The sequence below is a fragment of the Serinus canaria genome, chromosome 25, assembly GCF_022539315.1.
Source record: "Serinus canaria isolate serCan28SL12 chromosome 25, serCan2020, whole genome shotgun sequence".
Taxonomy (NCBI): Eukaryota; Metazoa; Chordata; class Aves; order Passeriformes; family Fringillidae; genus Serinus; species Serinus canaria.
Genome location: NC_066338.1, coordinates 5,717,775 through 5,744,168, shown reverse-complemented (window position 1 = coordinate 5,744,168; position 26,394 = coordinate 5,717,775). Strand labels below are relative to the sequence as shown.

The 26,394-nt window shown below is 52.3% G+C and overlaps 1 protein-coding gene and 1 pseudogene across 1 annotated transcript in view; one reads left to right on the top strand and one right to left on the bottom strand.

Moving 5' to 3' along the window:
• Positions 1 to 26,394, bottom strand: part of LOC115485198 (uncharacterized) — a 2,106,330-nt gene that overhangs the window by 724,311 nt on the left and 1,355,625 nt on the right.
• Positions 1 to 26,394, top strand: part of LOC103825013 (zinc finger protein 208-like) — a 742,626-nt pseudogene that overhangs the window by 391,673 nt on the left and 324,559 nt on the right.

Below are 26,394 nucleotides of genomic sequence, written 5' to 3'. Positions count from 1 at the left end.
CAATGCCCCATCCTGCCTCAGTGTTACCTGGGAAGACAAAAACCCTCGCTCCAAATGTCCCCCCTTCCTCTTTGTTCTCCCCACATTATACCCTGATCATGATGTCCTATGGTCTGGGGTGTCCCCAGGGTCAGTTGGGGTCACCTGTCCTGGCTGTGTCCCCTCCCAACCTCCCCCACAGCCCCAGCCCCTCCGCAGCGTGGCCGGGCGAGGGGCAGGACAGGCCTTGGCTCAGTGTGAGCTCAGCAAGAACAAAACCATCTCTGTGTGCTCAGCCCTGTGCTCAGCACCGGCCCCGCATTTCCTCCACTGCCAGCCCGGACCCCCCTTTCCCACCCCTCTGCAGCACCGGCTGCTGGGTGGGGGAGCCCCCGATCGGCCCCAGGGGTGGGCAGGGGGCTCGGGGACCCCCCCGGTGCGGATCCGTCCCCCCGGCCCGAGCCCCAAATTCCGCTCCGGGGGCTGCCGGGCTCTGCGGGTCTGCCTGACAACCGGTGAGAAAAGCTCTGGTTGGCTGGAAATTGTTCAGTGCGTTCTCTGATTGGCTGGAATTGTGAAAATGCTGTGCCCTGCAGGTGTCCCTGGGAGCTGCGGAGTCCAGGCCGGCGCCTTTTTATTTTTCTTTCTGTCCCTCCGAGACCACTTTCCTATTTCTTTCTGTCTCTCTGAGACCACTTCCCTATTTCTTTCTACTCCCCCCCCACCCAAAACCTCTTTCCTATTTCTCTCTCTCTTTGAAACTTCTTTCCGATTTCTTTCTTTCCCTCTCTCCTTCCCAGCCAAGAAAAGATGTTCCTGCCCTCGCCGGCAAAGCTCTTAAGAAGGACCCAAAAGCTAAGTGGTGCAAGATCATACAGTGACATTTCACTGCCAGTCTGAAATAAACAGGGCAGGAGATTTTCCTCCTTTTTAATGCCTTTATTATAGTGATCAGCTCAAAATGGGGGTTTTGGTAGATCCACAGAGTTCTGCCGCTGCTCCCAGCAGTGAATCAGAAGAGGAGGATTTGCAGCTCTGTCCCCAAGGGGGCAGATCCGGGAGTCCTGTCCTTGCAAGGCAGTGGGGTATACCCAGGGTTTCAGTTTGGGTTGTCAGTCCAGCAGGTCCTGGGTCTGACTGGCATCGTTTGTAGTTGGGGCGAGGAGTGACCGAGGTTCTCAGTGTCTCTGCTGGCTTCGGACCTCGGCCCTGCTGTCCATACACCACCCTGACCTCTCAATTCTGCTTTGGCTCGCCTCTTTTGGGGTATTTTCCAGGATTTGGTAAAGGTCCTGTCCCAATGCAGTCTGGGTTTGGAGGCAAATTTGCATATCTCCTGAGATGCAAATATCCCCCTCTCCCCACCGTCCGGGGGGGAGGGTTGTCATCCTCCTGGCAGCAGGCTAGGGTGGTGCTGAAAAACAAGAATCCTCCACAATAGAGAGTCAAATGGCGATACTTAAGGATACTTAACTGGCAATTACAACATTTCACTAACAAAGAACTCCTGGCCAACGGTCAACTCTCAGATCAACTCAAAAACTCCTCTGCTGCTCCTTCTCTTAAAAAAAAGGTAACATTTTTTTGTTCATGACATAGCCTTCATAACTTCACCCATGGCTGTTGCAGCTCATGGATTGGGAATTAAATCAGGGCAGGGTCTTTGGTGGGAGCTGCCCTGGGTCAAGGGAGACACTGAGAGAGAAACAGAGCAGGCAGAGAAAGGCAGAAGAGAAAGGAGGGCACAAACACAATCAGCTGAGAAGGTGGCACTCTGAAACAGAAACTGGAACTGACTGAAAATGAATAGAACAGAAATAAATAATTTTGTAACTTTATTTCCTATCAGAATACAATTTCCACCCTTTCTCAAAACCTCCTCCCGGTGCCATTCAGCAGGGCTATCAGAAAGTGTTTCATTCTGAATTGATGTTCCAGGCTACAGCCACAAGCAAACAGGGAATGGGGATTTTCCTGCTCCTGGGGAGTTTGACATCCTCAGTGGAGGATGAAATAAACAGGGCAGGAGATCTTTCTCCTTTTTAATGCCTTTAATAAAAAGTATCAGTTCAGGATGGGTTGGTTGACAAGCCCACGGTTCCCTGCAGCTGCTCCCAGCAGTGACTCAGAGGAGCAGGAGGAAAGTGCAGCTCTGTCCCCTCGGGAGCAGAGCTGGGAGTCCCGTCCTCGCAAGGGCAATGGGGGTATAACCTGGGTTCAGTTGGGTTTGCCGGTTCAGGAGCCCTGGACCCGACTGACTTCTATTTTAACCAGGGCAAACAGTGACCGAGGTTTTCAGCGTCTCTGCCGGCTTCTGACCTCACCCCTGCTGTCCAAACACCACCTTGACCTCTCAATTCTGCTTTGGCTTGTTTCTTTTGGGGTATTTTTCAGGATTTGGTGGGGGTCCCATCCCGTTACAGTCTGGGTTTTGAGATAAATTTGCATGTTTCCTGAGATTCGCCCTCACTTCCCACCATTCGGCCGGGGGTTGTCATCCTCTTGGCAGCAGGCAAGGGTGGTACTGAAAAAAATAATTCTCCACTCACTGTGTCAAAATAATGTTGCAAGCTGGTTAAGAAAATTGTTAAAGAGATGCCTCTGCTCTGATTAAAGTGGTTATGAGACCAAATCCTACATGGATTTTATTGAACAGTAAATGCGAGGTAGAGAGAGATGGAAAGAAAGAGAAAAGTGGGAGAACAAGGGAGTGACAGGGACAGAGACCTCCCCTGAGGCAGGGCAAGTGTGGCATTGTCCCCTGTGTGTGTGGCCTTCCTGGGTGGGGGTTTTACACCTGAGCCAGTCTGGGTAAGAGGGGTGGTGTTCACCCCCCCAGCAGGGATTACCCCACTGTTTCAGGTTGCAATGTAAGATGTAACCAAAAGCATGTTTTCAGTCACCATCTCCATAAGCTGCTATAAACAGGTGGGGCAGAGTTCTTTATCTCTTCCGTGACTCAGCCCTGATAACGCCCTCCAGGGGAGATATCTTCTGTGAATGAGCCATTGAGTGTCCCTGCAGAACTGATAAAATTACATCCTCCCATTGTGGGATGCTCCATTCTGGGGAGGAACCAAGCATTCCTACCTGGATATAAGCTGAGGCTTGGAACACCAGGAGCACCTTGCCTACTGCATTCCCAGAGGACAACAGCTCCATAACCTCTCCCGGGCCATCAGAGGATAACCAGACCCTTCTACAGGATCACTGCTTCGACAGAATCACGTTCATCGCTCCAACAGGACTGCAGCCACCATTTAATTGGACTGCTACCAGCCCCCTGACCAGCCCCTGACTCCATCAGCTTAAGTGAGTGTTTGATCTAAATTTTCTTATTAAATTGTAATTCTGGCTTAAGCTCTTCCACAGGTTTGCCTTCAAACCAGTACAAAACTCCAAGTGCTCATCTGTGACAAAGTTCACAGGGGTCTCAGGATTAGGGAGGAGATGAGAAAGTTGACTCCATGTTCTGAAGGCTTGGTTTTTTTATTTTATGATATAAATTATATTAAAAACTATACTATAAGAATAGAAAAGATTTCATCAGAAGGCTTCTAAGAACAGAAAAAGAATGAATAACAAAGGTTTGTCGCTGACCGAGACAGTCTGGACTGTGATTGGCTATTAATTAGAAACAACCAGATGAGACCAATCACAGATCTACCTGTTGCATTCCACAGTGCAGATAAGAATTGTTTACAGTTTGTTGCTGAGGCCTCTCAGCTTCTCAGGAGGGAAAAAGCCTAAAGAAAGGATTTTGCATAAATCATGTTGGTGACACTCATCCCTTGTTTTCCTCCCAAAACAGAAATTCCCATCCCCAAACCTTTGCCTGATGGAGAAGGTGGCTGCGAGGAAGAGGAAGATGTCCTGGGAAAGCCAGGCAGGTGAGGAGGAAGTCAGTGCCCCTTTCCCCCTCTCTACTGCTCTATCTCCCAGCCTAGCATGGCCCCTGGATGCAGGAAAACTCTGCTCCCAATGCTGTCCTGCTGGGTATGCACTGTGGGGATCTCCTTCCCCTTCACTCTGGCACAGAGACAAATCCCATCCTCTCCTTGTCCTTCCTCCCCCAGGGAAGGAGCTGAGCATGGAGACCAGGGAGGACAAATCCCCACAGCAGAACCTTGTGGAAGAGAAGCCCTACAAGTGCCTGGAGTGTGGGAAGAGCTTCAGGCAGAGCAGCAACCTGATCTGTCACCAGATGATCCACACTGGGGAATGGCCCTATGAGTGTGGGGAATGTGGGAAGGGCTTCAGCTGCAGATCCACGCTTGTGACCCACCAGTGCATCCACACCGGGGAGAGGCCCTACGAGTGTTCTCAGTGTGGGAAGAGGTTTCAGACCAGCTCCAATCTCCTCCTGCATGAGCGCATTCACACAGATGAGAGGCCCTTCCTCTGCCCTGTCTGTGGGAAGGGCTTCAACTGCAACTCCACCCTCATCACCCACCGGCGCATCCACACTGGAAGAGGCCCTATGAGTTTCCCCAGTGTGGGAAGAGCTTCACCCAGAGCTCTGCCTTGACCAGACACCAACAGAGGCACCGGTAAGGGAAGCCCTGCGAGTGCCCCCACTGCAGTGCTCTTCATGCACTGCTGCAGCTTTATCCCCTATTGGAGGTCCCACTTTGGGAAGAGCCCTGGTGATCCATGTTCCCCATGACCCATGCTGGGAAGACACCTGTACCTTTTCCTGCCCCTGCCAGTGACATAATGTGGGATTGAAGAACATGAGGGTCTGGCCATGGTGTGACATTACATTCACTCCCACCTCAGGTCATTGCCAGCAGCAGGAGAGGGACTCTCTCTCTCTCTCTATCCCTGAGGAGGTGTCCTTTCCAGGCAGGAGGAAATACATGGCCAGGAAGAGCCAGCCATTGATGTTGTAGTTTTCCCTGTAAATAGATTTTCTTATTCCTTCTGTTATCAATATTGTTTCTGTTCTTGTTTATTCTTCATCTTGTTGCTGTTGCCAATAAATTGTTCTTATTCCAGCCTGGGATCTTTGCCTTTTGTGCTTTCCATGGGAGGTGGGAGGGCAGCGAGGGCATCGTGGTTTTAGCGGGAGCAGGAAAGTGAGGAACTCCATTCTTAAACCCCAGCCCATGGAAACCGAGCATCCCAGCCCTGGTTGCCATGGCAACAGCCTTGGGAGCGGGTTCCTGGCTGGGGCTGAGGGAACCTCTTCCCTCTGGTGCCCAGGGACGGGACTGGAGGGAACGGCTGCAGCTGAGTCGGGGCAGGCTTAGGTTGGATCTCAGGAAAAGGTTTTTCCCCAGAGGCTGCTGGGGCCCTGCCCAGGCTCCCCAGGGAAGGGTCCCAGCTCCAGGGCTCTCTGAGCTCCAGCAGCGTTTGGACAGCACTGCCAGGCCCAGGCTGGCATTGTTGGGGTGTCCTGTGCAGGGCCAGCAGTTGGACTCGAGGATCCTGATGCGTCCCTCCCAACTCAGCCAATTCTGTGGTTCTGGGATCCCATGAGCCTGGGGATGGGACTGACAATGGTTGCCATGGCAACGGGCTCTGGCTGCAGGCCTGAGCTGGTGTCCATGGCAACCACCCCTGGCATGGGGTCTCCATGGAGCTTCCCAGGGACTGAGCAAAGCAACAGGGCTATCGTGATGGTTGCCATGGAAACTGACCATAGCAACAGGGCTATGGTGATGGTTGCCATGGAAATTGACCATAGCAACAGGGCTATGGTGATGGTTGCCATGGAAACTGACCATAGCAATAGGGGGCTGGTGATGGTTGACTGCTAATGATCAGATTTGTCACAGGACCTCAGAGGGGTTCCATGGGAACTTTCCAAGCATCTCCAGGGTGCTCAAGAGCTGGAATGTCACAGGCAGAGTCAGGGGCTCCATGGAGACCTCCCAGGGCTTTCTGAGGATGGTAAAGAGCCGTGTGGTCAGAGGCAGACACAGCCATTTCATGGTGACATCCCAGGGGACCTTGGGCTGCAAAGGCACCGATCTGTCACAGGCACTCACGGGGGCTCCACGGTGACATCCCAGGAGTGCCCAGGCTGCCAAAGAGCCAGGATGTCCCAGACACTCACAGGGGTTCCTTTCATGGGCACAGTGGGAGCTTCTGGCAAAAGCTTTATTTCTTTAATAGAGAAACGCCGGCTGAGCAATGAGGTACAGAAATGACGCCCACCAGCCCCTGCAGGGCCCCTGGACTTCTAAAATTCCTTCTAAGGGAGGAGACTGGGAGGTGCTGGATCCAATCCCAGACCCAGTATTTTTCAAAGGTGTCAAAGACTGGACAGGTGGAATTGAACCTTAATCCAATTTGTCCCACAGGATTAATGATGGAATACCAGATAAATTTATTTAAATACGGCTCTGAATCATTCTGATCATAATTAGACAGAGAGATTTTAACCAGAGTTATTTACTCCACAGTACAGGAGCTATAACAATTATTAGAATATTCTGCTCTAGGAAGCAATTTTGAAGTCAAGAGGGCCTTGCTGGAGTTGTTGGAGCCCACTGCAGGCAGAGCCTCCTGCTCCAGCAGGAACTGCCTTTCCTGTGCCATGAGCAGGGCAGGTCCTGCTGCAGGAAAAGCCCCAGGCCAGCCCCAACCCAGGGAAGGCCTCGGGCACAAGGGCAGAGTGCCGTGCTGGGAGCTGTGCCAGGGAGAGCCTGAGGCACCAAAGGCACCTTGGCAGCAGCAGCTGCTGGCAGGGCATGGCCAAAAGCCTCCCCTGGCACCCTGGCCTGGTGGGCACCACTGCAGAGCTGCTGCCTCAGGGCTCATTTCTGGCTGGGCTCTGAAAAGCCACTTCTGCTCCAGGAGCCTGACTGGGAAGCCATTGGCCCCAGCACCCTGGGGACAAGATATTAATGACAAAACTCTTGATGCCAGCAGAGACAAGGCAGGGGCAGAGGAAAGGGCAGAGCCCGGCCCAGGGCCAGGGCTGCCATGGTGATGGCTGTGAGGTCACTGCCCCTGCAGCAGCCTGGCTGCCCTCAGCAGACATTCTGGCCAGAAGTGTTGTGGGGCACCCAGCACGTCAGAGAACCCACACTACAGGAATTCCATTCTTGGGGATGGGAGGGGGTTTCACTAGGTCAGGCTGCACAAAGCTCCTGCTCTTGAAGCATTCCTTGGATGGGGAATCCACTTCTCTGGAAGAAAACAGTTGCAGTTTTTTGCCACTCATCATTGTAAAATATTTTCTCCTTCTGACAAATGTAAATCCACCCCCATTCAGTTAAAAGATATTGACCTATAACCTGTCACTGCAAGTTTTGGGAGAAAATAACTTTGATCACTACTTTTCCATTTTCACAGACCTTGGAGAGGAACCAAAAATCTCCCAAGTTGGATTTTGAAGCCTCATCACAGAACCAGCAGGGTGAGGCTGAGGACTCTGGGTTCCTTGATGTGGAGACTGAGGACAGAACAGGAAGAGCCTGGGAGGGGCTGAAGGGTGGTTTCAGAGAGGCTGGAATTTTTCTTCATTGTATAAATCAGCCAGAGAAAGAAATAATGGCACCAAGTGCAGCTGGGGAGGCCCAGAGTGGACATGAGGAGAAAGGAATTTCCCTGCCAGGGCAGGGCTGTGGTGCAGCACGTCCTCAGAAGGAGCCTGGAGCAGCCCAAGGCTTTGTGTGGGCAGGCAGAGGCAGGCAGGAGGCAGAGCTGTCAGCAAAGGAAGGGGCCAGCCAGGTGGGGCAGCCGGGGGATGAGCACAGCCTGCAGGGACAGAGGCCAGGGCAGGGACACCGTAGGACAGCCTGGGCTGCACAGGGCACAGGGATGGGCAGCAGCTGCCAGGCCCTGACAGAGCCAACTTGGGCAGCACTTTGGCCATGGCTGCTGGCCCTGGGCCTGAGGCCACGAGGGGACAAGTGACCTTGGCAGCCCTGGGGCCTCATTGCCTCCTTGTCCCTGCTCAGCAGCCTGGCAGGGGCCGCCCCATGGTCCTGCCCTTGGCATTGCACATCCGCACTGTTTCAGTGGTTTTCTGGGGTCCCAGGAGGAGCGAAGAGACGAGACAGTTGACTCCATGCATCAGAAGGCTTGATTTATTATGATATGATATATAAGATATAAACACTATACTAAAAGAATAAAGCTAGAGATTTCACTACCAAGGCTATCCTAAGAATAGAAAAGAATGTGTAAACTGAAGTCTTCTCAGCCCGAGACGGGCCGAACAGGTGAATTGTGATAGGCTCTTAATTGCAAACAGTCTGACGGGGCCAATCACAGATTTCTCCCCGTTGCATTCCACAGCAGCAGATAAGAATTGTTTACACTTGTTCCTGAGGCTTCTCAGCTCTCAGGAGAGGAAAATTCCTAAGTAAAGGATTTTTCATAAACTATGTCGGTGACACCCCACATCCCAGTGCCCATCCCGGGAAGAGCCCTGAGCAAGGAGGGAGGGACAGGATCTGCCTTGCCAGGGGCTGGGGCTCAGGCCTTGGCCCTTTGCATTCCTGAAACACATCCAGGTTTTCTCAGCACCAGAGACACCTTTGCCTTGCTTGTCCCCAGCTGCCATCACTGCCTCCAGTGTTGTGATCTAGCTGGAACCTGGGGACATTTAACATGAGTTGTGTCCCTCAGTGGGACCCATTAAAAATTAAAGAAAGTTTAGACTTTGAATCTGATTTTGAGTTCTTGAGAAGGTCTTTGAGCACACTCTGAGGGACTGTCCCTGATGCAAAGAGCACCAAAGCCCCAGAGGGTCACTAAAGTCCTTGTGCTGTGTCTGTGCTGCTGAGCTGGGCTGGGCTCCTGGCCCAGAGGCAGCTCCTGGCAAGGGCAGCGCTGCAGAGAGACAGCTCTGGGCAGGAGCAGCTCCTGTGCACAGCCCAGCAGGGCTGGGGCACTGCCAGGGCACCTCAGGGACACCAGCGGGGCACAGACAGAGCTCACAGGGGCTCAGCACTGGCAGGGGCTGGGGGATGTCCCCAAGGGGCTGTGTCACAGCAGCACCGCTGTGGCTGTGTCACAGAGCCACAGAGCAGCTGGGATGTCAGCAAGGGCCGGTGTGACAACCCAGAGTGGGCTGTGTGAGGTCACTGATTAGGCAAGGACATCACAGATTTGCTGTGTGAAGTCATTGAGCAGCTACAACATCATATGTGACACCACAGAGCAGGCTGTGGCATCACGGCATGGCTGTATGACATCATAGAGCGGGGCTGTGAGGTCAAAGTGTGTGCAGTGACATTACAGACTGGCATTATGTCATCACAGATAGGCTTTTGTGACATCACTGAAAGGGTGTGACATCACAGAGCTGGGTGTGAGATCACAGAGTAGGGTGTGAGGCCATAGAGCAGACTCTGCCATCATATAGGTGGTTCCATGACATCAGGGAGTGGGTGGTGACATCACTGGATGGCTGTGACATCATAGAGCAGGCTGTGACATCACAGAACAGACAGTGACATCACAGGGTCTTCTGAGATGTCACAGCAGAGCTGTATGACACCACAGGGTGATATCACAGCATTGGCACTGTGACATCACAAAGGTGCTGTGTGACATCACAGATGGCTGTGTGACATCACAGGGGCTCTGTGACATCACAGGAGCTGTCTGAGGTCACAGGGGAGGTCACTCTGCCCTGTCCCCCCTCACAGCCCCCCCAGAGCAGTCCAACCCTGCTCGTGTCCAGCAGGGTCCCCTGTCCCCCCGGGTCCCCCTGCCCCCGGTGCCGCAGCCTCCCCCAGAGGATGTTCCATGAGATTGACCCCAGAGCCTGACACGGGGACGGGGGCCGGGGCCATGGGGGTGGGACAGGGGGACAGGGACCCCCAGCAGTGTCCCCGTGTCCCCCAGGGCCAGAGCCTGGGCCAGGGCTCCTTCACCCTGTTACAAACGAGGGCTTGAGAGCGCTGAAAAAATCCCCAGCAAGGGATCAGCAAAAACCAGATTTAATATTAAGGGACAGCAGCACAAAGTTCCTTGGCAAGAGTCACTCTGCTCCTGACTGGAAACTTCAGGCACACCAGGGAAACAAAGCAACAGCAAAACCAAACAGAATCCATGCAATCAAACCAGAAATGAACCGAGAACTGTCCCTGTGTCTGTGTGTGTGTGACACAAGGACAGTGAGGGCAAGAATAAAAGGAATAAAGAGATAAAAGCTTAACAGAGCTCAAACAGAAGAGGACTTAACTTTTACCTTAACTGATACCTTCAACTTCACAATTTAGCAAAAGAACAGCACTTCACCTAACTTATAACATATGACTTTGCAATTTACCAGAGCAATAATGCTTCACAATATTTTGCTTAGCTTATAACTTATACAAAACATAACAGCTTAGCAAAAGAACAACTCTTAGCAGCAATGAACTTCACTTAGACCTTGTGATTTAACCTTACCTACAGGCCTGACTGACTCAGCTATCCAGGGCACTCAAACCCCTCAGAGAGCAGAATTTCTGCCACATTTCCCCAGCACAGGCACTCCTGTGTGCACACAGACACACAGAGTCAGTGCAAGGCACCTGTGAGAAATTCCCCTGAGGGCAGGGAATGCTCCCTGTGGATGCTTTGGCATCTCCCCAGCAGGCCAAGGGTTGAGCCTGGAGCAGTGGGGGGATCAGCCCAGGCTCTGTCGCTGTCCAGGATCCCCGAGTGCAGCAAACGGGAGAGTTCCCGGCTGGGAGAGGCCCCACTCAGAGGGAGTCGCTGGCCCAGGAGAGCTCCAAGGGCTCCTTTTGGAGCGCTGTCTGCAGGGCCCCATGAGAGGGGCTGCAGTCCCAGCAATGGTTCATCCTGGCCACACTTGGCATCAGCAGCTTACTTTGGCACTGGGAGAACAGTGATATTGTGCCACCGAGGGAACAAAAACAGTTCCAGGGCTGCTCCCAAAGGAAGCAGGAGCTGTTTGGGCAGCAGCAGTGCCTGGAGCAGACAGTGTTTGTGGTGAGCTGAGAGGAGCTGAGCCCAGGGGCTGCTGGCCAAGGCCCAGGCCCAAGGAGCATTTCTGAGCTGGCAGGGCGGGCTGAGAAGGGGAGGGGGGAATGCAGCAGCACAGGGCCATGGAACCAAGGGACCAGTGTGACACTGTGGGGCCTGTGAGACCAAGGGACCATTGTGACACTGTGGGGCCCTGAGAGACCAAGGGACCAGTGAGACACTGGGGGGCCCTGTGACACCAAGGGACCAGTGTGACACTGTGGGGCCCTGTGAGACCAAGGGACCAGTGTGACACTGAGGGGGGCCCTGTGAGACCAAGGGACCAGTGTGACACTGAGGAGGTCCCTTGGAATCATGGAGAGCACTGTGACATTGCTGGGCTCATGGAACCAAGGGAACGATATTGACGCTCTGTGGCTCCATGGAATGTAGGGATCATTGTGACAATGAGAGGCCCCATCAAACCAAGGGTCCATTGTGACACCATGGTACCTCATGGAACCGTGGAGACCATTGTGACACTTTGGGGTGTCATGGGACCAAGGGGCCATTGTGACACTGCGAGACTCCATGGAACCAAAGGTCCATTGTGACATTGCAAGGCCTCATGGAACCATGGAGGGACCATTACGACACCCTCATGGAACCAAGGGGCCATTGTGACACTGTGGGGCTCCATGTAACCAAGGAGACCATTGTGACATTGAATGGACTCATGGAGACCATTGTGAGCCTTTGGGGCCTTGTGAAACCAAGAGGATGTTCTGACACTGCAGGGCCACATCGAACCAGTGTGACCATTGTGACAATGAGGTCCCAGGGAACCAAGAAGAGCATTTTGACATTGTGTGGCACCATGGAACCAAGGATCCATTGTGATTCCACAGGGCTTTATGGGACCAAGGGCACCATAGTGACAATGGGAGGATCCATAGGGCCAAGGGGACTACAGTGACATTCTAGCACCTGTGGACCCACAGAGACCATTGTGACACAGCAAGGCCCAGTGGATCCAAGAAAACACAGCACATGTGTGGCTTTTTTGGCATCCCGACGGTCACCTGACTGGTCCAGCTGACCTTGGCATGTGGAAGGTCTCTTCTCATCTGCTACTGAAACACTGGGGCTTCATGCTTTCCTTCCCAATGGAAATAACTGTCCTTCTTCTCCTGGTACCCACGGCCAGAACTGGGATTTCACCTCCAACATTCCCTATTGTGACAGCCTGAGGAGATTGCTGGCTCTAAAAATTTAATGTATGGGGGAGGAAGGGGCAGGTCCAGCTTTGCCCTGCCCTGTAACCACAGACCTGCCCTGCCCTGGAACCCCAATTCCCCCAGAGCCTCTATCCCAGCCCAGCAGTGCCTGCCAGTCCCTGGCACAGCACAGGCAATGTTCCACAGCCACCTCTGGAGCCCCAGCCCAGCTCCTGAGGGACCAAACGAGCCCAAGGCCCACCTGGGGGAAGGGCCCAGGATGACCAAGGGCTATTGAAGGCTGACCCCAAGAAAGCACATATCCTGACCCTACCTCCTCTTGCAATTTCCATCTGAACACTGCTGGAATCCAGGAGTTGGTACCTCTGTGTGTGCTTTTCTGTATCTTTTTGTTTTCCCTCCTTCTGTGTCTTCTTCTATTTCTGTGCTCCTGCAAATTTTGATTAACGTTAAATTGAACAGGCTTAGAGTTTGTGAAGCTGAATGGGCCAAGTCAATGCTTTGAGAAGTGTTTTTGTTGATTCAATGTCTGTTGTAGTTTGACAGGAGAAGAATTTTTAAAAGTAACACAAAACCTTTTGTGTAACTGACAATCTGTTAAACCACTAAGATACTGAACACACTTCTGTGAAACACAAATGTTAAAGATGAAAAACCCAAGAACCTCCTCTTTCTTTCCCAGTCAACAAAGAAGCAGAGCGTCCTGGCTCCGGCCCCCATCTCAACCAAACCAAACCAAACCAAACCAAACCAAACCAAACCAAACCAAACCAAACCAAACCAAACCAAACCAAACCAAACCAAACCAAACCAAACCAAACCAAACCAAGCACTCCTGCTGTGGGCTGAGCCCCTTCCCCCCTCCCCAGGCCGCTCCCCCCCCTCCCATCGGCCCCAAACCAAACCCCAACAACTCCCAAACAGGAAAACAAAAGAGGCTACAAAACCCCAACCAGAACAAAGCTAGCCACAGCTATTAAAATCTTACTATCAAGTCCCTTCCTCCCAAACACAACTAAAACTAAAAAATCCTAAAACTTATACCCTACAAGTAAAATTAAACACAAAAAAACCCAAAAACCAATCATAAAACCAATCCTAACACAACCCAACCACAACTTCCACCACAAGTTACTGGTGGGTGAGGTGTGAATCCTTTCAATACTTTAATCGTCCCTCAAGTAAAAAAATAACAAAATACATGCATATTAAAAACAACATAAAACCGTCAAAGTCAGTAGAGAAGAAATTAAATCCCAATTAAAAAAGAAGAAAAACCATCTCAATCTTAAAATTAGAATCCTCTTATAAACTATAAAGAAAAAACTCTTTCTTAGTAACACATAAACCTATAAAAAATGAGAATACTCAAATTAATATCAAACAAAAACCTCTATACAAAAATAAACAAATGTTAAAAACACTGTAATTGCCTTAAAAGTTTAAACAGAAACAAAAAAGTAATCCAGTACTCCCAAGAGAAAATCTCTTTTCCCAGAGATAAAAATAATTTTTAAAATAAATAATAAAAACTTTTACCTTTAAAGAACTCATCTCTAAAACCATACCCCATAAGATGACATAGGCCATCACCAACCTGTAAAATGCTTGTAGCAATAAAAAAAACTTCACAATAACAAAGTTCTCCAGACAGCTGTTATCCATGAAAAAATTAAGTCACAAAAAACCTATTTTTTCCTCTTGTAAAAAAAAAACTCCTTAACCTTAAAAAGGAAAACTTCTGTCCCAAAGAAAACTAAAAAAAAAGACTATTCCAGAAATAGTAGACTAACTAGAAATTTTAGGTTTTATGTCTTGTCAGTAAATAAAAAGTTGCAAAGAAAAAAAAATGTTCTAAAGAATTTAATTCTTACTACCTTTTTTCTTTTATCTACTTTTAATAAAATTTTCTTTATGCCCTCTTAAAATTTTAAGCTTACTTTACATTTCTCCTAATCCTATCTCACAACAAAATAAATGCATAAATAATTAACCGACAGTAAAACCCACCACACTCATCAATCCATTAATTAAGAAATCTCAAGATTAAAAAAATCCTTAATTAACAAACCAAAACCACTACAATGTCATAATAAACTTTTTGCCAAAGTTTCTCTGATTTTCTGAAGTTGCCAGTAAAGGCCGTTTTGTTGTTTTGAGCTCCTGAGAATCTCTTGTTGGCATTTCTCCACTGAGTCCAACACAAACAGCTGTAATTCCTTTTAAATGTCTCCTTGAGAGAGTTATCTGGGGGATGGTAGTCAGAGCTTGTCTGTCCTGCTTGGCCCAGCCCAGGCAGGGCTTTCCCAGCCCCATTCCACACTCCATTTCCCAGCTGGAGCCCCTGATGCCTCTGAGTTGTGCTGCCCCAGCCCCAGGGACGCTCTCCTTGTCTGCCCATTCCCCCAGGGGCTCTGGGCAGGGATGGCTCAGTGGGGGCTGCTGACATCCTCAGCACCTTGGGGGCTGCTGCTGAATTTCACTGCTCCAGAGGCTTGTTCAGCCTTCAGCTCTTCAGTGCAGGAATTCAGTGCCCCAGGGCTCATTAACATTCAGAAAACCTTAACAAGCCAAGCCTCTGGGAATAATTTGATTTAAGTGTACAAATCATTTGTGGTTAAGTAGACAGATTTCAGAAGTGTATTCAAACGGAATATATTCTATTTGAAAAGACAGTAAGAAAACATTTTTTAGGCCTGTTTCAGGTTTTTTTTCCTATTAATTCATTGATATGTGCAATCTCCAATTGACACTGAATCCAAGTACCTCCTCATGCAGTTGGAATAGACATGAAAATCAAGACCCTTCATGGCTGACAATCAATCAGACTCTGTCCCTACCCCCACCCCGCCATTTCCCCCATCCAAGCCCTGGCACTCAGAGCAGTCTTGTGCAAATCTGAGCTCCCTCCAGCCCAGGCTGCACTGGCAGCTTTCAGTTCCTTGGCTCCAGCTCCCACCTGCTTTCCTTGGAGAAGGAGCTGAGACACAGAGGGATGTTTATTTATTGTCAGCCAACAAAGCCAAGGGTAGGCACAGCTCCATCAAATGCAAAAGTCATTCCTCTGCTGGATATTAAATTCACTTTCCACAGCAGACAGTCTCAGAGCAATAGAAAACACCTTCTGTGCCCAGCACAGATCCCAGGATCCCCCCAGACCCTCCCTGCCCTGATTCTGACCAGATTTGCTCTTTGCACACACACCAGTCACACACTGAAGTCAGGAGCTCCCTCCATGCCCAGAGGGAGGAAAAGATGGAAAGGGGATGAGGAGCTCTCCTGGGCAGAGCCAAGGTCCAAGTGCCCCTGCAGTGGGGAACCACAACTCATCAGGTTTGTGTCCTTTGGGCTCAGGGACTGGTGACACTCAGAGGCACAGAAAGGTTTCTTTCCAACAAACACAAGCTGAACATTTGAACAGTTTAATAATAACCATCACAGCTCTTCCCTCAGCTCTCTGGGATGGCCCAGCAGCATCTGACACGTCCCCCATCCCCTAGGAATTTCTGTACAGGAACAGTTTAAGAGAGAGACATAAGAAAAGGCAGTTTTGTGATAGATAAAAACACAGTAAGATATATAATTCATATTCATTTGAACTTTAGAAAGATTGGGCAACTCCCTGAAGTTCAAAGCATGAAACCAGTCAGTTGAGAGGCACTTGAATGACCAGAGAACATTGGGAGGAGAAAATCAGAAAGCAGTAGGACGTACATAGATCCACCAGCTCTAAATGAAGAGATGTCCTTTGAAATGGCCATTTCAACAGGAGAGATGGAAACACCTGAAAAAAGAGTGAGAGGAAAGAATAGATTGAATATTGGTGACACAAAAAGACAAGTAGATCAGTATTTCATCTCCTGCCAGCAGCACATTTTTAAGAATTTCCTGTTCCTGATGGGAAAACTTTGCCATTAGTATAAAGACCCAGATAATAAAAATGTGCTTGTATATTATGAAACTAACAGGTATTAACACCTCTGCTCCTTTCCAGGCAGGAATCAGTTGTGTGCCCATGAACAGGTGGTGCCATTTGTGCCCTGAGGTGCCCAGCTGGGATTGGATCTCTCCGAGAGCACCTGAGGGAGAGCAGAGCACCTTGCAAGCTGCAGGAACCTGACAGTCCCACAGGGCTCCTGTCCCACCAACATCTGCTCTGCTCCAGTCTGGAACAGGGCCCAGCATGGTGCCAGGATCATCAGAGAGCTGAGGTGTGTGCTGGAATTTAATGCCCTCCCCATCCCACAGCAGCCCTGCATTTCCCTCCTGCAGCCTTGGTCTCCAGCACAGCCATGGAGGCTCTTTGGGCTCTGGACTGTTTCTGCAGCCCCCAAGGGCAGCTGAGCTCTGCCTTTGGCACAGTCAGCCCTGGCCAGCGCAGGCCATGCTCAGCAATTGCCTGTGTGTGCCTGGCCTTGCTGTCAGCTCCGGCAGCGGCTGCGTGGCCCCTTTGTGGCCTGTGTTGGCCCAGCCATGGTGGCCCAGCCCCTGTGCAGGCCCAGCCCGGGCCAGGAGCATTGCGGCTGGGAACGGCCCCTGTGCCGTGGTGCCCACAGCAGCCTTGGGGCTCTGTGCCCCATGGCCTCCCTGCTGGGCAGCCTCTGCCAGCTCCTGCAGAGCCCGTGGCACCTGTGGGCCTGCACAGACAGCCCTGCCCCGGGCTCTGCCGGCCTCTGGGCCAGCAGAGAGGCAGCCAGGGCTGGCCATGGCCGGGAACAGGCCCTGAGCCCTGCAGGAGGATGGAGCTGGGCCACGGCCAAACTCAGCCCAGGGCAGAGCTGGGCTCAGCAGCCAGGGCTGCCAAGGGCTGGGGACAGAGGCTGGCGCTGACAAATGTCCTGGGCCCCCTCCCTGCTCTGTCCATGCTTGCAAGGGCACAGAGCAGCCTCCTCTCTGGGCCACTTGCCTGTTTTCAATGCCTGGCACAGGCGCTGGCCCTGCCCCACCAGGCCTGGCCTGAGTCCTGCCCCTGCCCGCTCAGCCAGGCTGAGATGGACACTGATGGTGTCTGGGCCAGGCTCTCGGAGCCCAGCCCAGCTCCCTGCAAGCTCTCCCGGCTGCCCTGAGCTCTGGGCAGCACCAAGGGCCTCTCCCCAGCCCAGCCCAGCCGGCTCTGGCCCCACAGCTCTGCTCAGGCCAGGCTGCTCTGGGCACTGCCCCATGGCCTCAGCCCCTGGCAAGGGCACAGCAGCAGCTGCAGCTGCCACAGGACTCAGCCCCAGCCATGGGGGAAGGGGCTTGGCCAAGGCACAAGGAGGCTCCCTGGGTGCCCTGCTCCCCTCTGGCTGAGGTGCTGAGAGCTCTGCAGCCCCTGCTGCCATCCCACCTGCCCAGGGCAGCACAAGAGCCCTGGCCTTGGGGCCCTCCAGAGCTGCTCCTGCTCCAGGCTCAGGGAACATCCCCAGAGCTGGGGCAGCCACAGAGCTGTGCCCATTCCTGTTCACTGCTGCTCTGATGGGGATGGGTCCTCAGCCACTTGGAGGTTGATTAATTTTATTATTCATTAATTTTATTACTCCAGAGTCCTTTTGTTTCTTTAGCTCTTCAGTTCAGGAATTCACTGAAAAAGGCTCATAAACATTTGTTCCAAAACACCTGAACAAAAAAACCCCAAGGAATAATTCAAATTTTCAGTTCTTCTGTGGTTAATTAGACAAAATTCTTAAGTGTATTTAAAGTGAATCTGCTGTATTGAAAAAAAGAAAAAAAAATAGCAGAGAGAACAGGTGTCCTATTTTCTTTTCCTGTTTATTGTTTTGTATCGGCAATGTCCAATTGACATTGACCCACAGCACCTTCTCATGCAGTCTGAATAGGTAACAAGATCAAGACCTTTCATGGCTGATAATTAATCAGACTTTGTCCCCACCCCACCATATCCCTCATCCAACCTCTGGTACACCTATGGATCAGGAATGGTGGGGCCAGCATGACCAGGGCACTGATTCTTCCCCTGTGCTCAGCACTGGTTGGACAGAACAATGTAAGGTGACAGGAATGGGCTGCCCAGGGAGGTGGGTGTGTCACCATCCCTGGAGGTGTTTAAGGAAAGACTGGATGTGGCACTCAGTGCCATGGTCTGGGTGACAAGGTGGTGTTGGGTCCCAGGTTGGACTTGATGCTCTCCAAGGTCTTTTCCAGCCTGGTTGATTCTCTGGTGATTGTGACACTGCAGGGCCCTGGGGAAGCAAGGGGCCATTGGGACACTGCAGGGCCTGGTGGCACTAAGAGGACCATGGTGACACTGTGTATGACATGGCAGCACAGAGCCAAGGGGCCATGGTGACACTGTGGGGCTGAATGGAAGCAAGGAGTCCATGGCGACAGTCTGGGTCCTGCTGGAACCACAGAGGCCACTGTGACCCTGCAGAGCCTTGTGGATCCATGCAGTGCATTGTGACAGAGCAGGACCTGGTGTCACGATGGGGCCATTGTGACACTGCAGAGCCCCATGGAACCAAGGGGCCTATGCTGCTCCTTGGGGACTCATGGAATCAAGGAAACATGTTTGACACCATGATGGCCCTTGGGACCAAGAAGCCATTGTGACACTGTGGAACCAAGGAGAGCATTGCTGCACTGCCAGACCTCATGGAACCAAGGATCCATTGTGACACTGTAGGGCCTTATGAGGGACCACAGCACCATTGTGATGCTGCGGGGCCCAAGGGTCCAAGGGAGTTTGTGACACCAAAGGGTCCCAGGGAACCAAAGGGACATTGTGACACTGGGAGGCCTCATGGAGTCATGGAAACCATTGGGACACTCTGGAGCCTCATGGAACCCTGGTGACACCAAGTAGGCTGGAAGTGTGGAGCTGCAGGAGGGTAGGAGGGCTCTGCACAGGACCCTGGACAGGCTGGATCCAGGGCCCAAATCCAACAAGGTGAGGTTTAAAAAGGCCACATGCCGGGTCCCACACTTTGGCCACAACAACCCCTGCAGCACTACAGGCTGGGGACAGAGTGGCTGGACAGCAGCCAGGCAGAAAGGGACCTGCAGGGACTGATGGACAGCAGGCTGGACATGAGCCAGCAGTGTGCCCAGGTGGGCAAGAAGGCCAATGGCTCCTGGCCTGGACCAGGAATGGTGTGGCCAGCAGGAGCAGGGCAGTGATTCTTCCCCTGTGCTGGGCACTGGTTGGGCAGCACCTCGAGTGCTGTGTCCAGTTCTGGCTCCCCAATTTAGAAAGGACATGGAGGGGCTGGAGCGTGTCCAGAGAAGAGTAAAAAGGCTGGGGCGGGGTCTGGAGCAAAAGTCCTGTTCAGAGCGGCTGAGGGAGATGGGGTGGTTTATCCTGGAGAAGAGGAGGGCCAGGGGAGACAAGGTGGTATCAGGGAACAGCTTGGACTAGATGATCTCCATGGCCTGTTCCAACCTTGCTGATTCTGTGATTCTCTAAAACCACCCTTGGAGCAGTTGCAGGATAAGCCCTGGGCCTCCTCTTCAGAAGCTCCAGCAGCCCAGGTCCCTCAGCTTCTCCTGCCAGCCCCAAAGCCCATCCTGTCAGTCCTGCAGAGACTCTGCAGCTCCTCCTCACTGCCCAGAACAGGGAGCCCCAGAGCCAGACAGAGCAGCCCAGATGTGCCCCCCTGGCCTGGGGTGCCTCTGGCAAGGGAGCAGCAGGAGGCACTGCAGGAGCCTGCAGACAATTCCTGCAGCACTTGTAGGATGATCCTGCTCCCCAGGGGACGTTCCCATGGTGCCAAGTCAGGAACTGCAATGGGGAGTGGGGCCAGAGAGGAAAGGGCAAACAGGGATGGGCTGTTTGCAGGGGAGGGAACAGAGGTGGGCAATCTGAAGATATCTGTAGCAGGAAAGAGTAAGGAAAGCAAAGGTTAAGCCAAGGAAATGCTGAGGGCAGTTTGGGGGTGGCTGCCAGGCAGTCCTGGCTCTGAGCAACAGCGTCTGCAGTGGTACAGGAAACTCCCAGCTGATGGGAACAAACTTTCTGGCTGACTGCAGAGGCCAGGACAAAGCTGAGTGGTTTCCCTGGTGTCCCCCAGCCCTTGCTGGCCCCAGGGGCTGATGGCATTTGTGCTCCCTCAGGTTCATGTCCCCACACCAACAGCATGGGGGTGCTCCCCTGCTCTGTGCAATGCAAACAGGGGCTCCTGAGCCAGTGCTGCCGTGTCTGTGCCTGCAAGGATGGGGCACCTGTGTGAGCTGGGGGAGAGGCCAGGGCTGCAGAGGGGGGATGTTGTTGGCAGCTCCATGAGGACGCTCTGGGACGCTGCCCTGGGCTGTCCAGCACACTGGGGATGGATCAGCCCCTGCTCTGCTGCTCCTTCCCATCTCCCCCAGGGCCCTTGCAGAGCCCCAGCCATGCTGTTTGCCCCCAGCCTGCCCACGGCCACCCTGGGGCTGCTCACGGGGGTTTTCTGTGCTGAGCATTGGCCTGGCCGTGTTCTGGAGACAGCCTGGGCAAGGAGCCTGGAGTCCCCAGGGCCTGGCCTGAGGTGTCAGCGCTGCCCCAGCAGTGCCCATGGCCTGTCCCTGCTGCAGCCCTGGCACTGCCACCCCCAGGGCTGTGCCCGGTCCAAGAGCTCTCAGGCCCTACAGCAACACCAGGGCCACCAGGGCAGCGGGCAAGTGCTGCTGCTGCTGGGCACTGATCTGCCCCAGCTCTGCACACAGACATTGCTGCTGCAGCTCCAGAGAAGGCAACAAAAGGGAATCTCTGCAGAAAACTCTGCTGAAACATCCTTTTGTTCATTTAAAGGCACTGAGAGTGCAGCTCCTAATTGACACAGTCTGTGGTCACAGGGAAGGTGGAGAGAAGCAAAATGAATAATGGCTCAGTAAGATTTCTTTGTGGACATCAGGAAAAAATTAAATTTATGAAAAAGGACCTCTAAAATGAAACCAACAAGAAGTATCAAAGATTATTTTTATTACAAGTGTTTGCAGAAATTGGCCAGCAGTTTAATCTCCCCTAAACCATCCAGTGATCACGCTCCGCACTGCAGCCTTGAGCACCTGGTTCCTCAGGCTGTAGATGAGGGGGTTCAGGGCTGGAGGAACCACTGAGTACAGAACTGACAGGGCCAGATCCAGGGATGGGGAGGACATGGAGGGGGGCTTCAGGTAGGTAAATGTGCTAGTTGTTATGAACAGGGAGACCACGGCCAGGTGAGGGAGGCAGGTGGAAAAGGCTTTGTGCTGTCCCTGCTCAGAGGGGATCCTCAGCACAGCCCTGAAGATCTGCACATAGGAGAAAACAATGAACACAAAACATCCAAGCCCTAAAAGGGCACTAACTGTGATGAGCCCAAGTTCCCTGAGGTAGGATTTGGAGCAGGAGAGCTTGAGGATATGGGGCATTTCACAGAAGAACTGGCCCAGGGCATTCCCATGGCACAGAGACAGGGAAAATGTATTGGCCGTGTGCAGCAGTGAATAGAGGAAGACACTGGCCCAGGCAGCTGCTGCCATGTGGGCACAAGCTCTGCTGCCCAGGAGGGTCCCGTAGTGCAGGGGTTTGCAGATGGACACGTAGCGGTCGTAGCACATGATGGTCAGGAGGAAATACTCTGCTGAGATGAAGAACATAAAGAAAAAGAGCTGAGCAGCACATCCTGTGTAGGAGACAGTCGTGGTGGCCCAGAGGGAATTGTGCATGGCTTTGGGGACAGTGGTGCAGATGGAGCCCAGGTCAGTGAGGGCCAGGTTGAGCAGGAAGAAGAACATGGGCGTGTGCAGGTGGTGGCCGCAGGCTACGGCGCTGATGATGAGGCCGTTGCCCAGGAGGGCAGCCAGGGAGATGACCAGCAAGAGGCAGAAGTGCAGGAGCTGCAGCAGCTGCCTGTCTGCCAATGCGAGCAGGAGGAAGTGGCTGATGGAGCTGCTGTTGGACATTTGTGCTGTTTCAGCATGGGGATCTGTAAGAAAAGTAATCATGGAATAGTTCTGTTTGGAGAGGACTTTAAATATCCCAGCACAGCCTGGGGGCACTCTCCCCTCACTGCTTGCCCAGGGCTCTGCTGCCTGGAGCTGTCCCTGCCAGCAGCTGCTTCCCTGTGCCCAGGGCTGGGCCCTGGCAGCACTGGCAGGGCCCGGCCCAGCCCTGGGGGCTCAGCTCTGCCCTGCAGACCCCTCCCAGCTCAGACACTGCCCAGGGGCAGCTCTGGCTCTGCAGGCTCTGATGGCAACATCAGAGCAACCCTTAGGAGGCTGGAAAAGTGACACTGATGCTGCCTCTGAGGGCCTTGATTTCTGTATGTGCCTGGTTTTTTCATACCAAAGAAAATATTTTTTTATTTTTCTCAGCCTGAACTGAAAGATGAATATCTGTGTGCAATTTCCCATCCAGGCAAGCCTAAGCAGTACAATAAAAAGCAGGAGTTCCTCTTTTATGCAGTCCCTCTCTTGCTGTGCTCCCAGTATAATCTACTTGGAAGTGTTCTGCAGTTAAATGTTATGCTGGGAGCAATCCTGACCAATGCAGCATCCTCACCACAGAAGGAGAACATTTCCAAGCCTTGCCAGCTGTCTCCTCCCACCCAGATCTCGTCCCCCAGTGCTAGGAGCAGCTGCCAGGGCCGGCTGAGAGCTGTCCCTGGCAGGCAGCAGAGTCCCTGCCCCAGCACAGCGCCCTGGGCTGCAGGACCCTGCTCTGCAGGACAGCCCTGGGCACCCCTGGCTGCTCTGCACAAGAGACAATCAGAGAATGTACTCACAGAGTCTGCAGGCATTGGGATGTTCCAGCTTTAGGAGATGGCTGCAGGAGCTGCAGCTGCATTGTCCTGCAGCCAGAGGTTCCTGTGCCAAGGGCTGGCAGTGATTATGCCCCAGGCACTTCTCAGCACCTTCCCAGCCCTGACTGATTGAAGCTCTCTGTGCCTCTGTGCTGTGCCTGGGGTGGCTGCAGGCAGTGCCCCAGCCCTGCTGGGCTGGGAGAAAAAGCTGCTCATCAAGAGAAATGTGCTTTTTAAGCTCTTCTTGGTTACCAGGAGCTGCCTCTGTGCCAGGAGCCGGGCCCAGCTCAGCAGCACAGACACAGCACAAGGACTTTAATGACCCTCTGGGGCTTTGTGCTCAGGCCCTGAACATCAGTCCCTGAGAGGGACTCTCCAGAACTCCAAGTCGGAATCCAACTCCAAAGTTTCTTGGACTTTTAATGGGTCCCACTGAGGGACACGACTGAGAAAGTGTCCCCAGGCCCCAGGCAGAGCAGAGAACTGCAGGCACTGATGAAAGGAGGGGACAAAGAGAAGCCAAGTCTTGGTGCCCTGGGGCACAGCAGGGTCTGTGCCACCAAGGGCTGGGAGGAGACACCTTGTCCTGAGGCACTGGGGCCTCCTGGCACAGCCCCAGCCAGGCTGGGCACTGTCAGCCCCTTGTCCTGCCCTCAGCATCCCCCCCTAGCCCACATCCCAGTGGCCTCAGGGATCTGCTGGAAGGAGTCCCTGGGGAGCCTTGGTCAGGAATGGCCCAGGGGGCTCCTGAATGCTCCCAAGGACTGCAAGGTTTTCAAAGGACTTTGGGTTTGGCTTTTGCCTGGGAGTTTCTGAGAGGTTTCTGTACAATCATGGCCTCCAATTATCTGCTGTAATTAGTCCCTGGAGAGGCTTTGTCAGTAACAACACTCAGTGGGGCTCATTAATGCTTCAAGGTACTGCAGTTATTTTAAGGTACTTGGTGTTTCCCTTTGGATACAGACTCTGTGAGAGCTTTGTGCAATCATGGCCCCAATTATCTGCTTTAATGAGTCCCTTGAGAGCTTTGTACTGACTCTCAGTGGGGCTCATTAATTCTTTGAGATACTCAAAGTTTATAAGGTACTTTGGATTTTTCTTTCCACACTGAATCTCTGAGATGTGTTTGTGCCATCCTGGCCACCAGTTCTCTCCTCCAAGGAGTCCATGAGGAGCTTGTGTTGGAGATGGACTTTAGTGGGACCCATTCATGCCTCGAGACACTTTGGGTGTTTCCTCTGACTCTGACTCCTGGAAAGGTTTGTACAATCTCCTCTCAGTCCCTGAGGTTGCAGGGCTCAGCTCCAAATGCACCACGGGGCTCATTAGGATCAATCAAGTCCTGACAAACCACGGCTCTGCCTTGATTTCCATCTGCTTTCCATGATGAAGGTTTCTGTAGTGGTTTTTTTTCGCCAATTTGAGATTTCTCAGCCAACACATGAAGTAGTGTGGTGGGTTCAGTATTGGCTAATTACCAGTGCACTCCCTAGAATATCCTTACTCATTTTCTGCTGTGAGGTAGGATCAGGAGAAAGGCAAAGAAGGCTCAAAGCTTTAAATGGGTATAAAGAAAAGTTTATTAACAGGAACTAAAAGAAAGACCAATAAGAATCAGAAAAAAACTTTCAGAACACTTCTCTGCCTACACCTTCTCCTTTCTTACTGACAATGGAAAGAGAGAAAACCTAAAATTTTCAGTCAGTTTACCACCTCTAGAGTAGTCTTTCTTCAGTTCACTTAGGGAGAGGAGTCTCTCTTTCATGCTATGGAGACTTTTCCAAAAGAAAATAGTTCCCTCCTTGCTCTCAATTTCCACTTATAGCAGCCACCTGGAAAATCTGCCATCATGAAGTTCCTTCCTTTTTTTCACATCTTTTCCCACAGCTGTGTTTCTGGGCCATGCCAACTTATAGGGTATTAGTTTAAAGATAAGCTGTTTAAGAGCAACAGTTCTCTTCATCTATTTCTGAAATCATCTTCATCTCTGGGAACAGAGATCTTTTTCTTCTCCTCTCCCTGAGGCACAGGGTCTCATCAGTCTTCTCTCTTTGTCTGTAAAAACTTCTCTTGGGATCACAGCTACTTCAACATTTGCCGGCCCGGCCCGGGGCTGCTCCTGGGGCCCAGCGGATCCTGGCTCGGCCCGGGCTGGCGGCGGGGCAGGGCTCAGCAGTGCCCAGATGTTGGAACTGCAGCCATGGCCCGGCCCGGCCTCGGCCCCGTGGCCTCCCCTGCCCTGCCCGGCAGCCGATGGGGCCTGGTGGGGTCCCTGGGAAGGGGCCCGGCCCCACGGCAGGAGCTGCCTGGGCTGCCCTGGCTGAGATGGGGCTGGGTCAGCCTTGGTACCTCTGTGCCGGCCAGAAGGGAAAGAGACCCTCCCAGGCTTTGTCATCTTTAACGTGTGTCTTCACAGGGCTGTGTACAGTTTCCTTAGTGGTTTAACAGATTGTCAGTTCTCAAAACTAATTACTGATTGGGGTTTTTTTGTCAGAGAAGGAGGAAACTGCTAGCAGCTTCTCTTAGAACATCACTTCCTTGATGCAAAACCACCACAACAGCACAGAGCATAGAGCTCCTTTGTCCATATGTAGTGGTCATTTGCCCGAGGCCTCAAACCCCTCCTTGGGAGATCGCTGGGCCCTCTCCAAAGTGTTTTCAAATGAAAACGTTCTGCTCATAGTCTAAGAAAATCACCAAGAGGACAGGGCCAGCCTGACCTGTTTGTCTTGGCTACTTTTTTCTGGGAGTAATCCTTGGATATACAGAATTTTGGAGGCCAAATTTTAATATTTGCCATGGTCCCTTGGCAAGAAGGTTGGTTCTTTTCCATAGGAAGGAAGGAACAGAGCCCCAGTGTTTCAGGGGCAGATGAGAGGTGACCACCAGTGGAAAGGCCATCCAGAGATGGCAGGTTTTGTTCTGAAACACTCGTGCCTAGAAAATTTTTTAGGGAGAGTACCAAGTTTGGAAATGGGAATCTGAAAAGAGATTATTTTCCATAGCAAGGACAGTGCGAAGCCCCAGTGCTCCAGGAGCTGATGAGAGGCAGCCCTTGACATCCCAAGATAAGTCAGACCTGTCAGGTGGCGTCTGGGTGGCCAAGCCAGCAAGACCTGTTCCATGTTCCCTGGGTTCCATGGGGCCTCACAGTGTCCCAATGGTCCCTTTATTCCATGATGCCCTGAGGTGCCATAATGCCCCCTTGGTGACACCAGGCCCTGAAGGGTCACTGTTGCCTCCCGCCTGAGGCGTGGTGTCCTGGGTCGGGAACGGCACAGCGGCAAACCCTTTGCCACTCGGTCCAGATACTCGCACACACCAATGTGGTTGACGGTAAAAGGCGTTTATTAACCGTTGGGTCGGGGCTTTTATAGCAGGGGCCAACAGTAAAGTAACGGTAAAGGGGGAGGGTCCCTGCTTGCCCGCGACATTGCGATATTTGCGCACGCCGATCTCCCACACCCCATAAACCCAACCACCCCAAAAATGGGCTTGGGATCCCCAGAGACCCCTCCCTGTGGGCATGGGACCACCAGAAATGGGAGAGGGACCCCCAGAGACTCCTTCTCATAAACCCAAGCTCCCCTGAAATGGGGCTG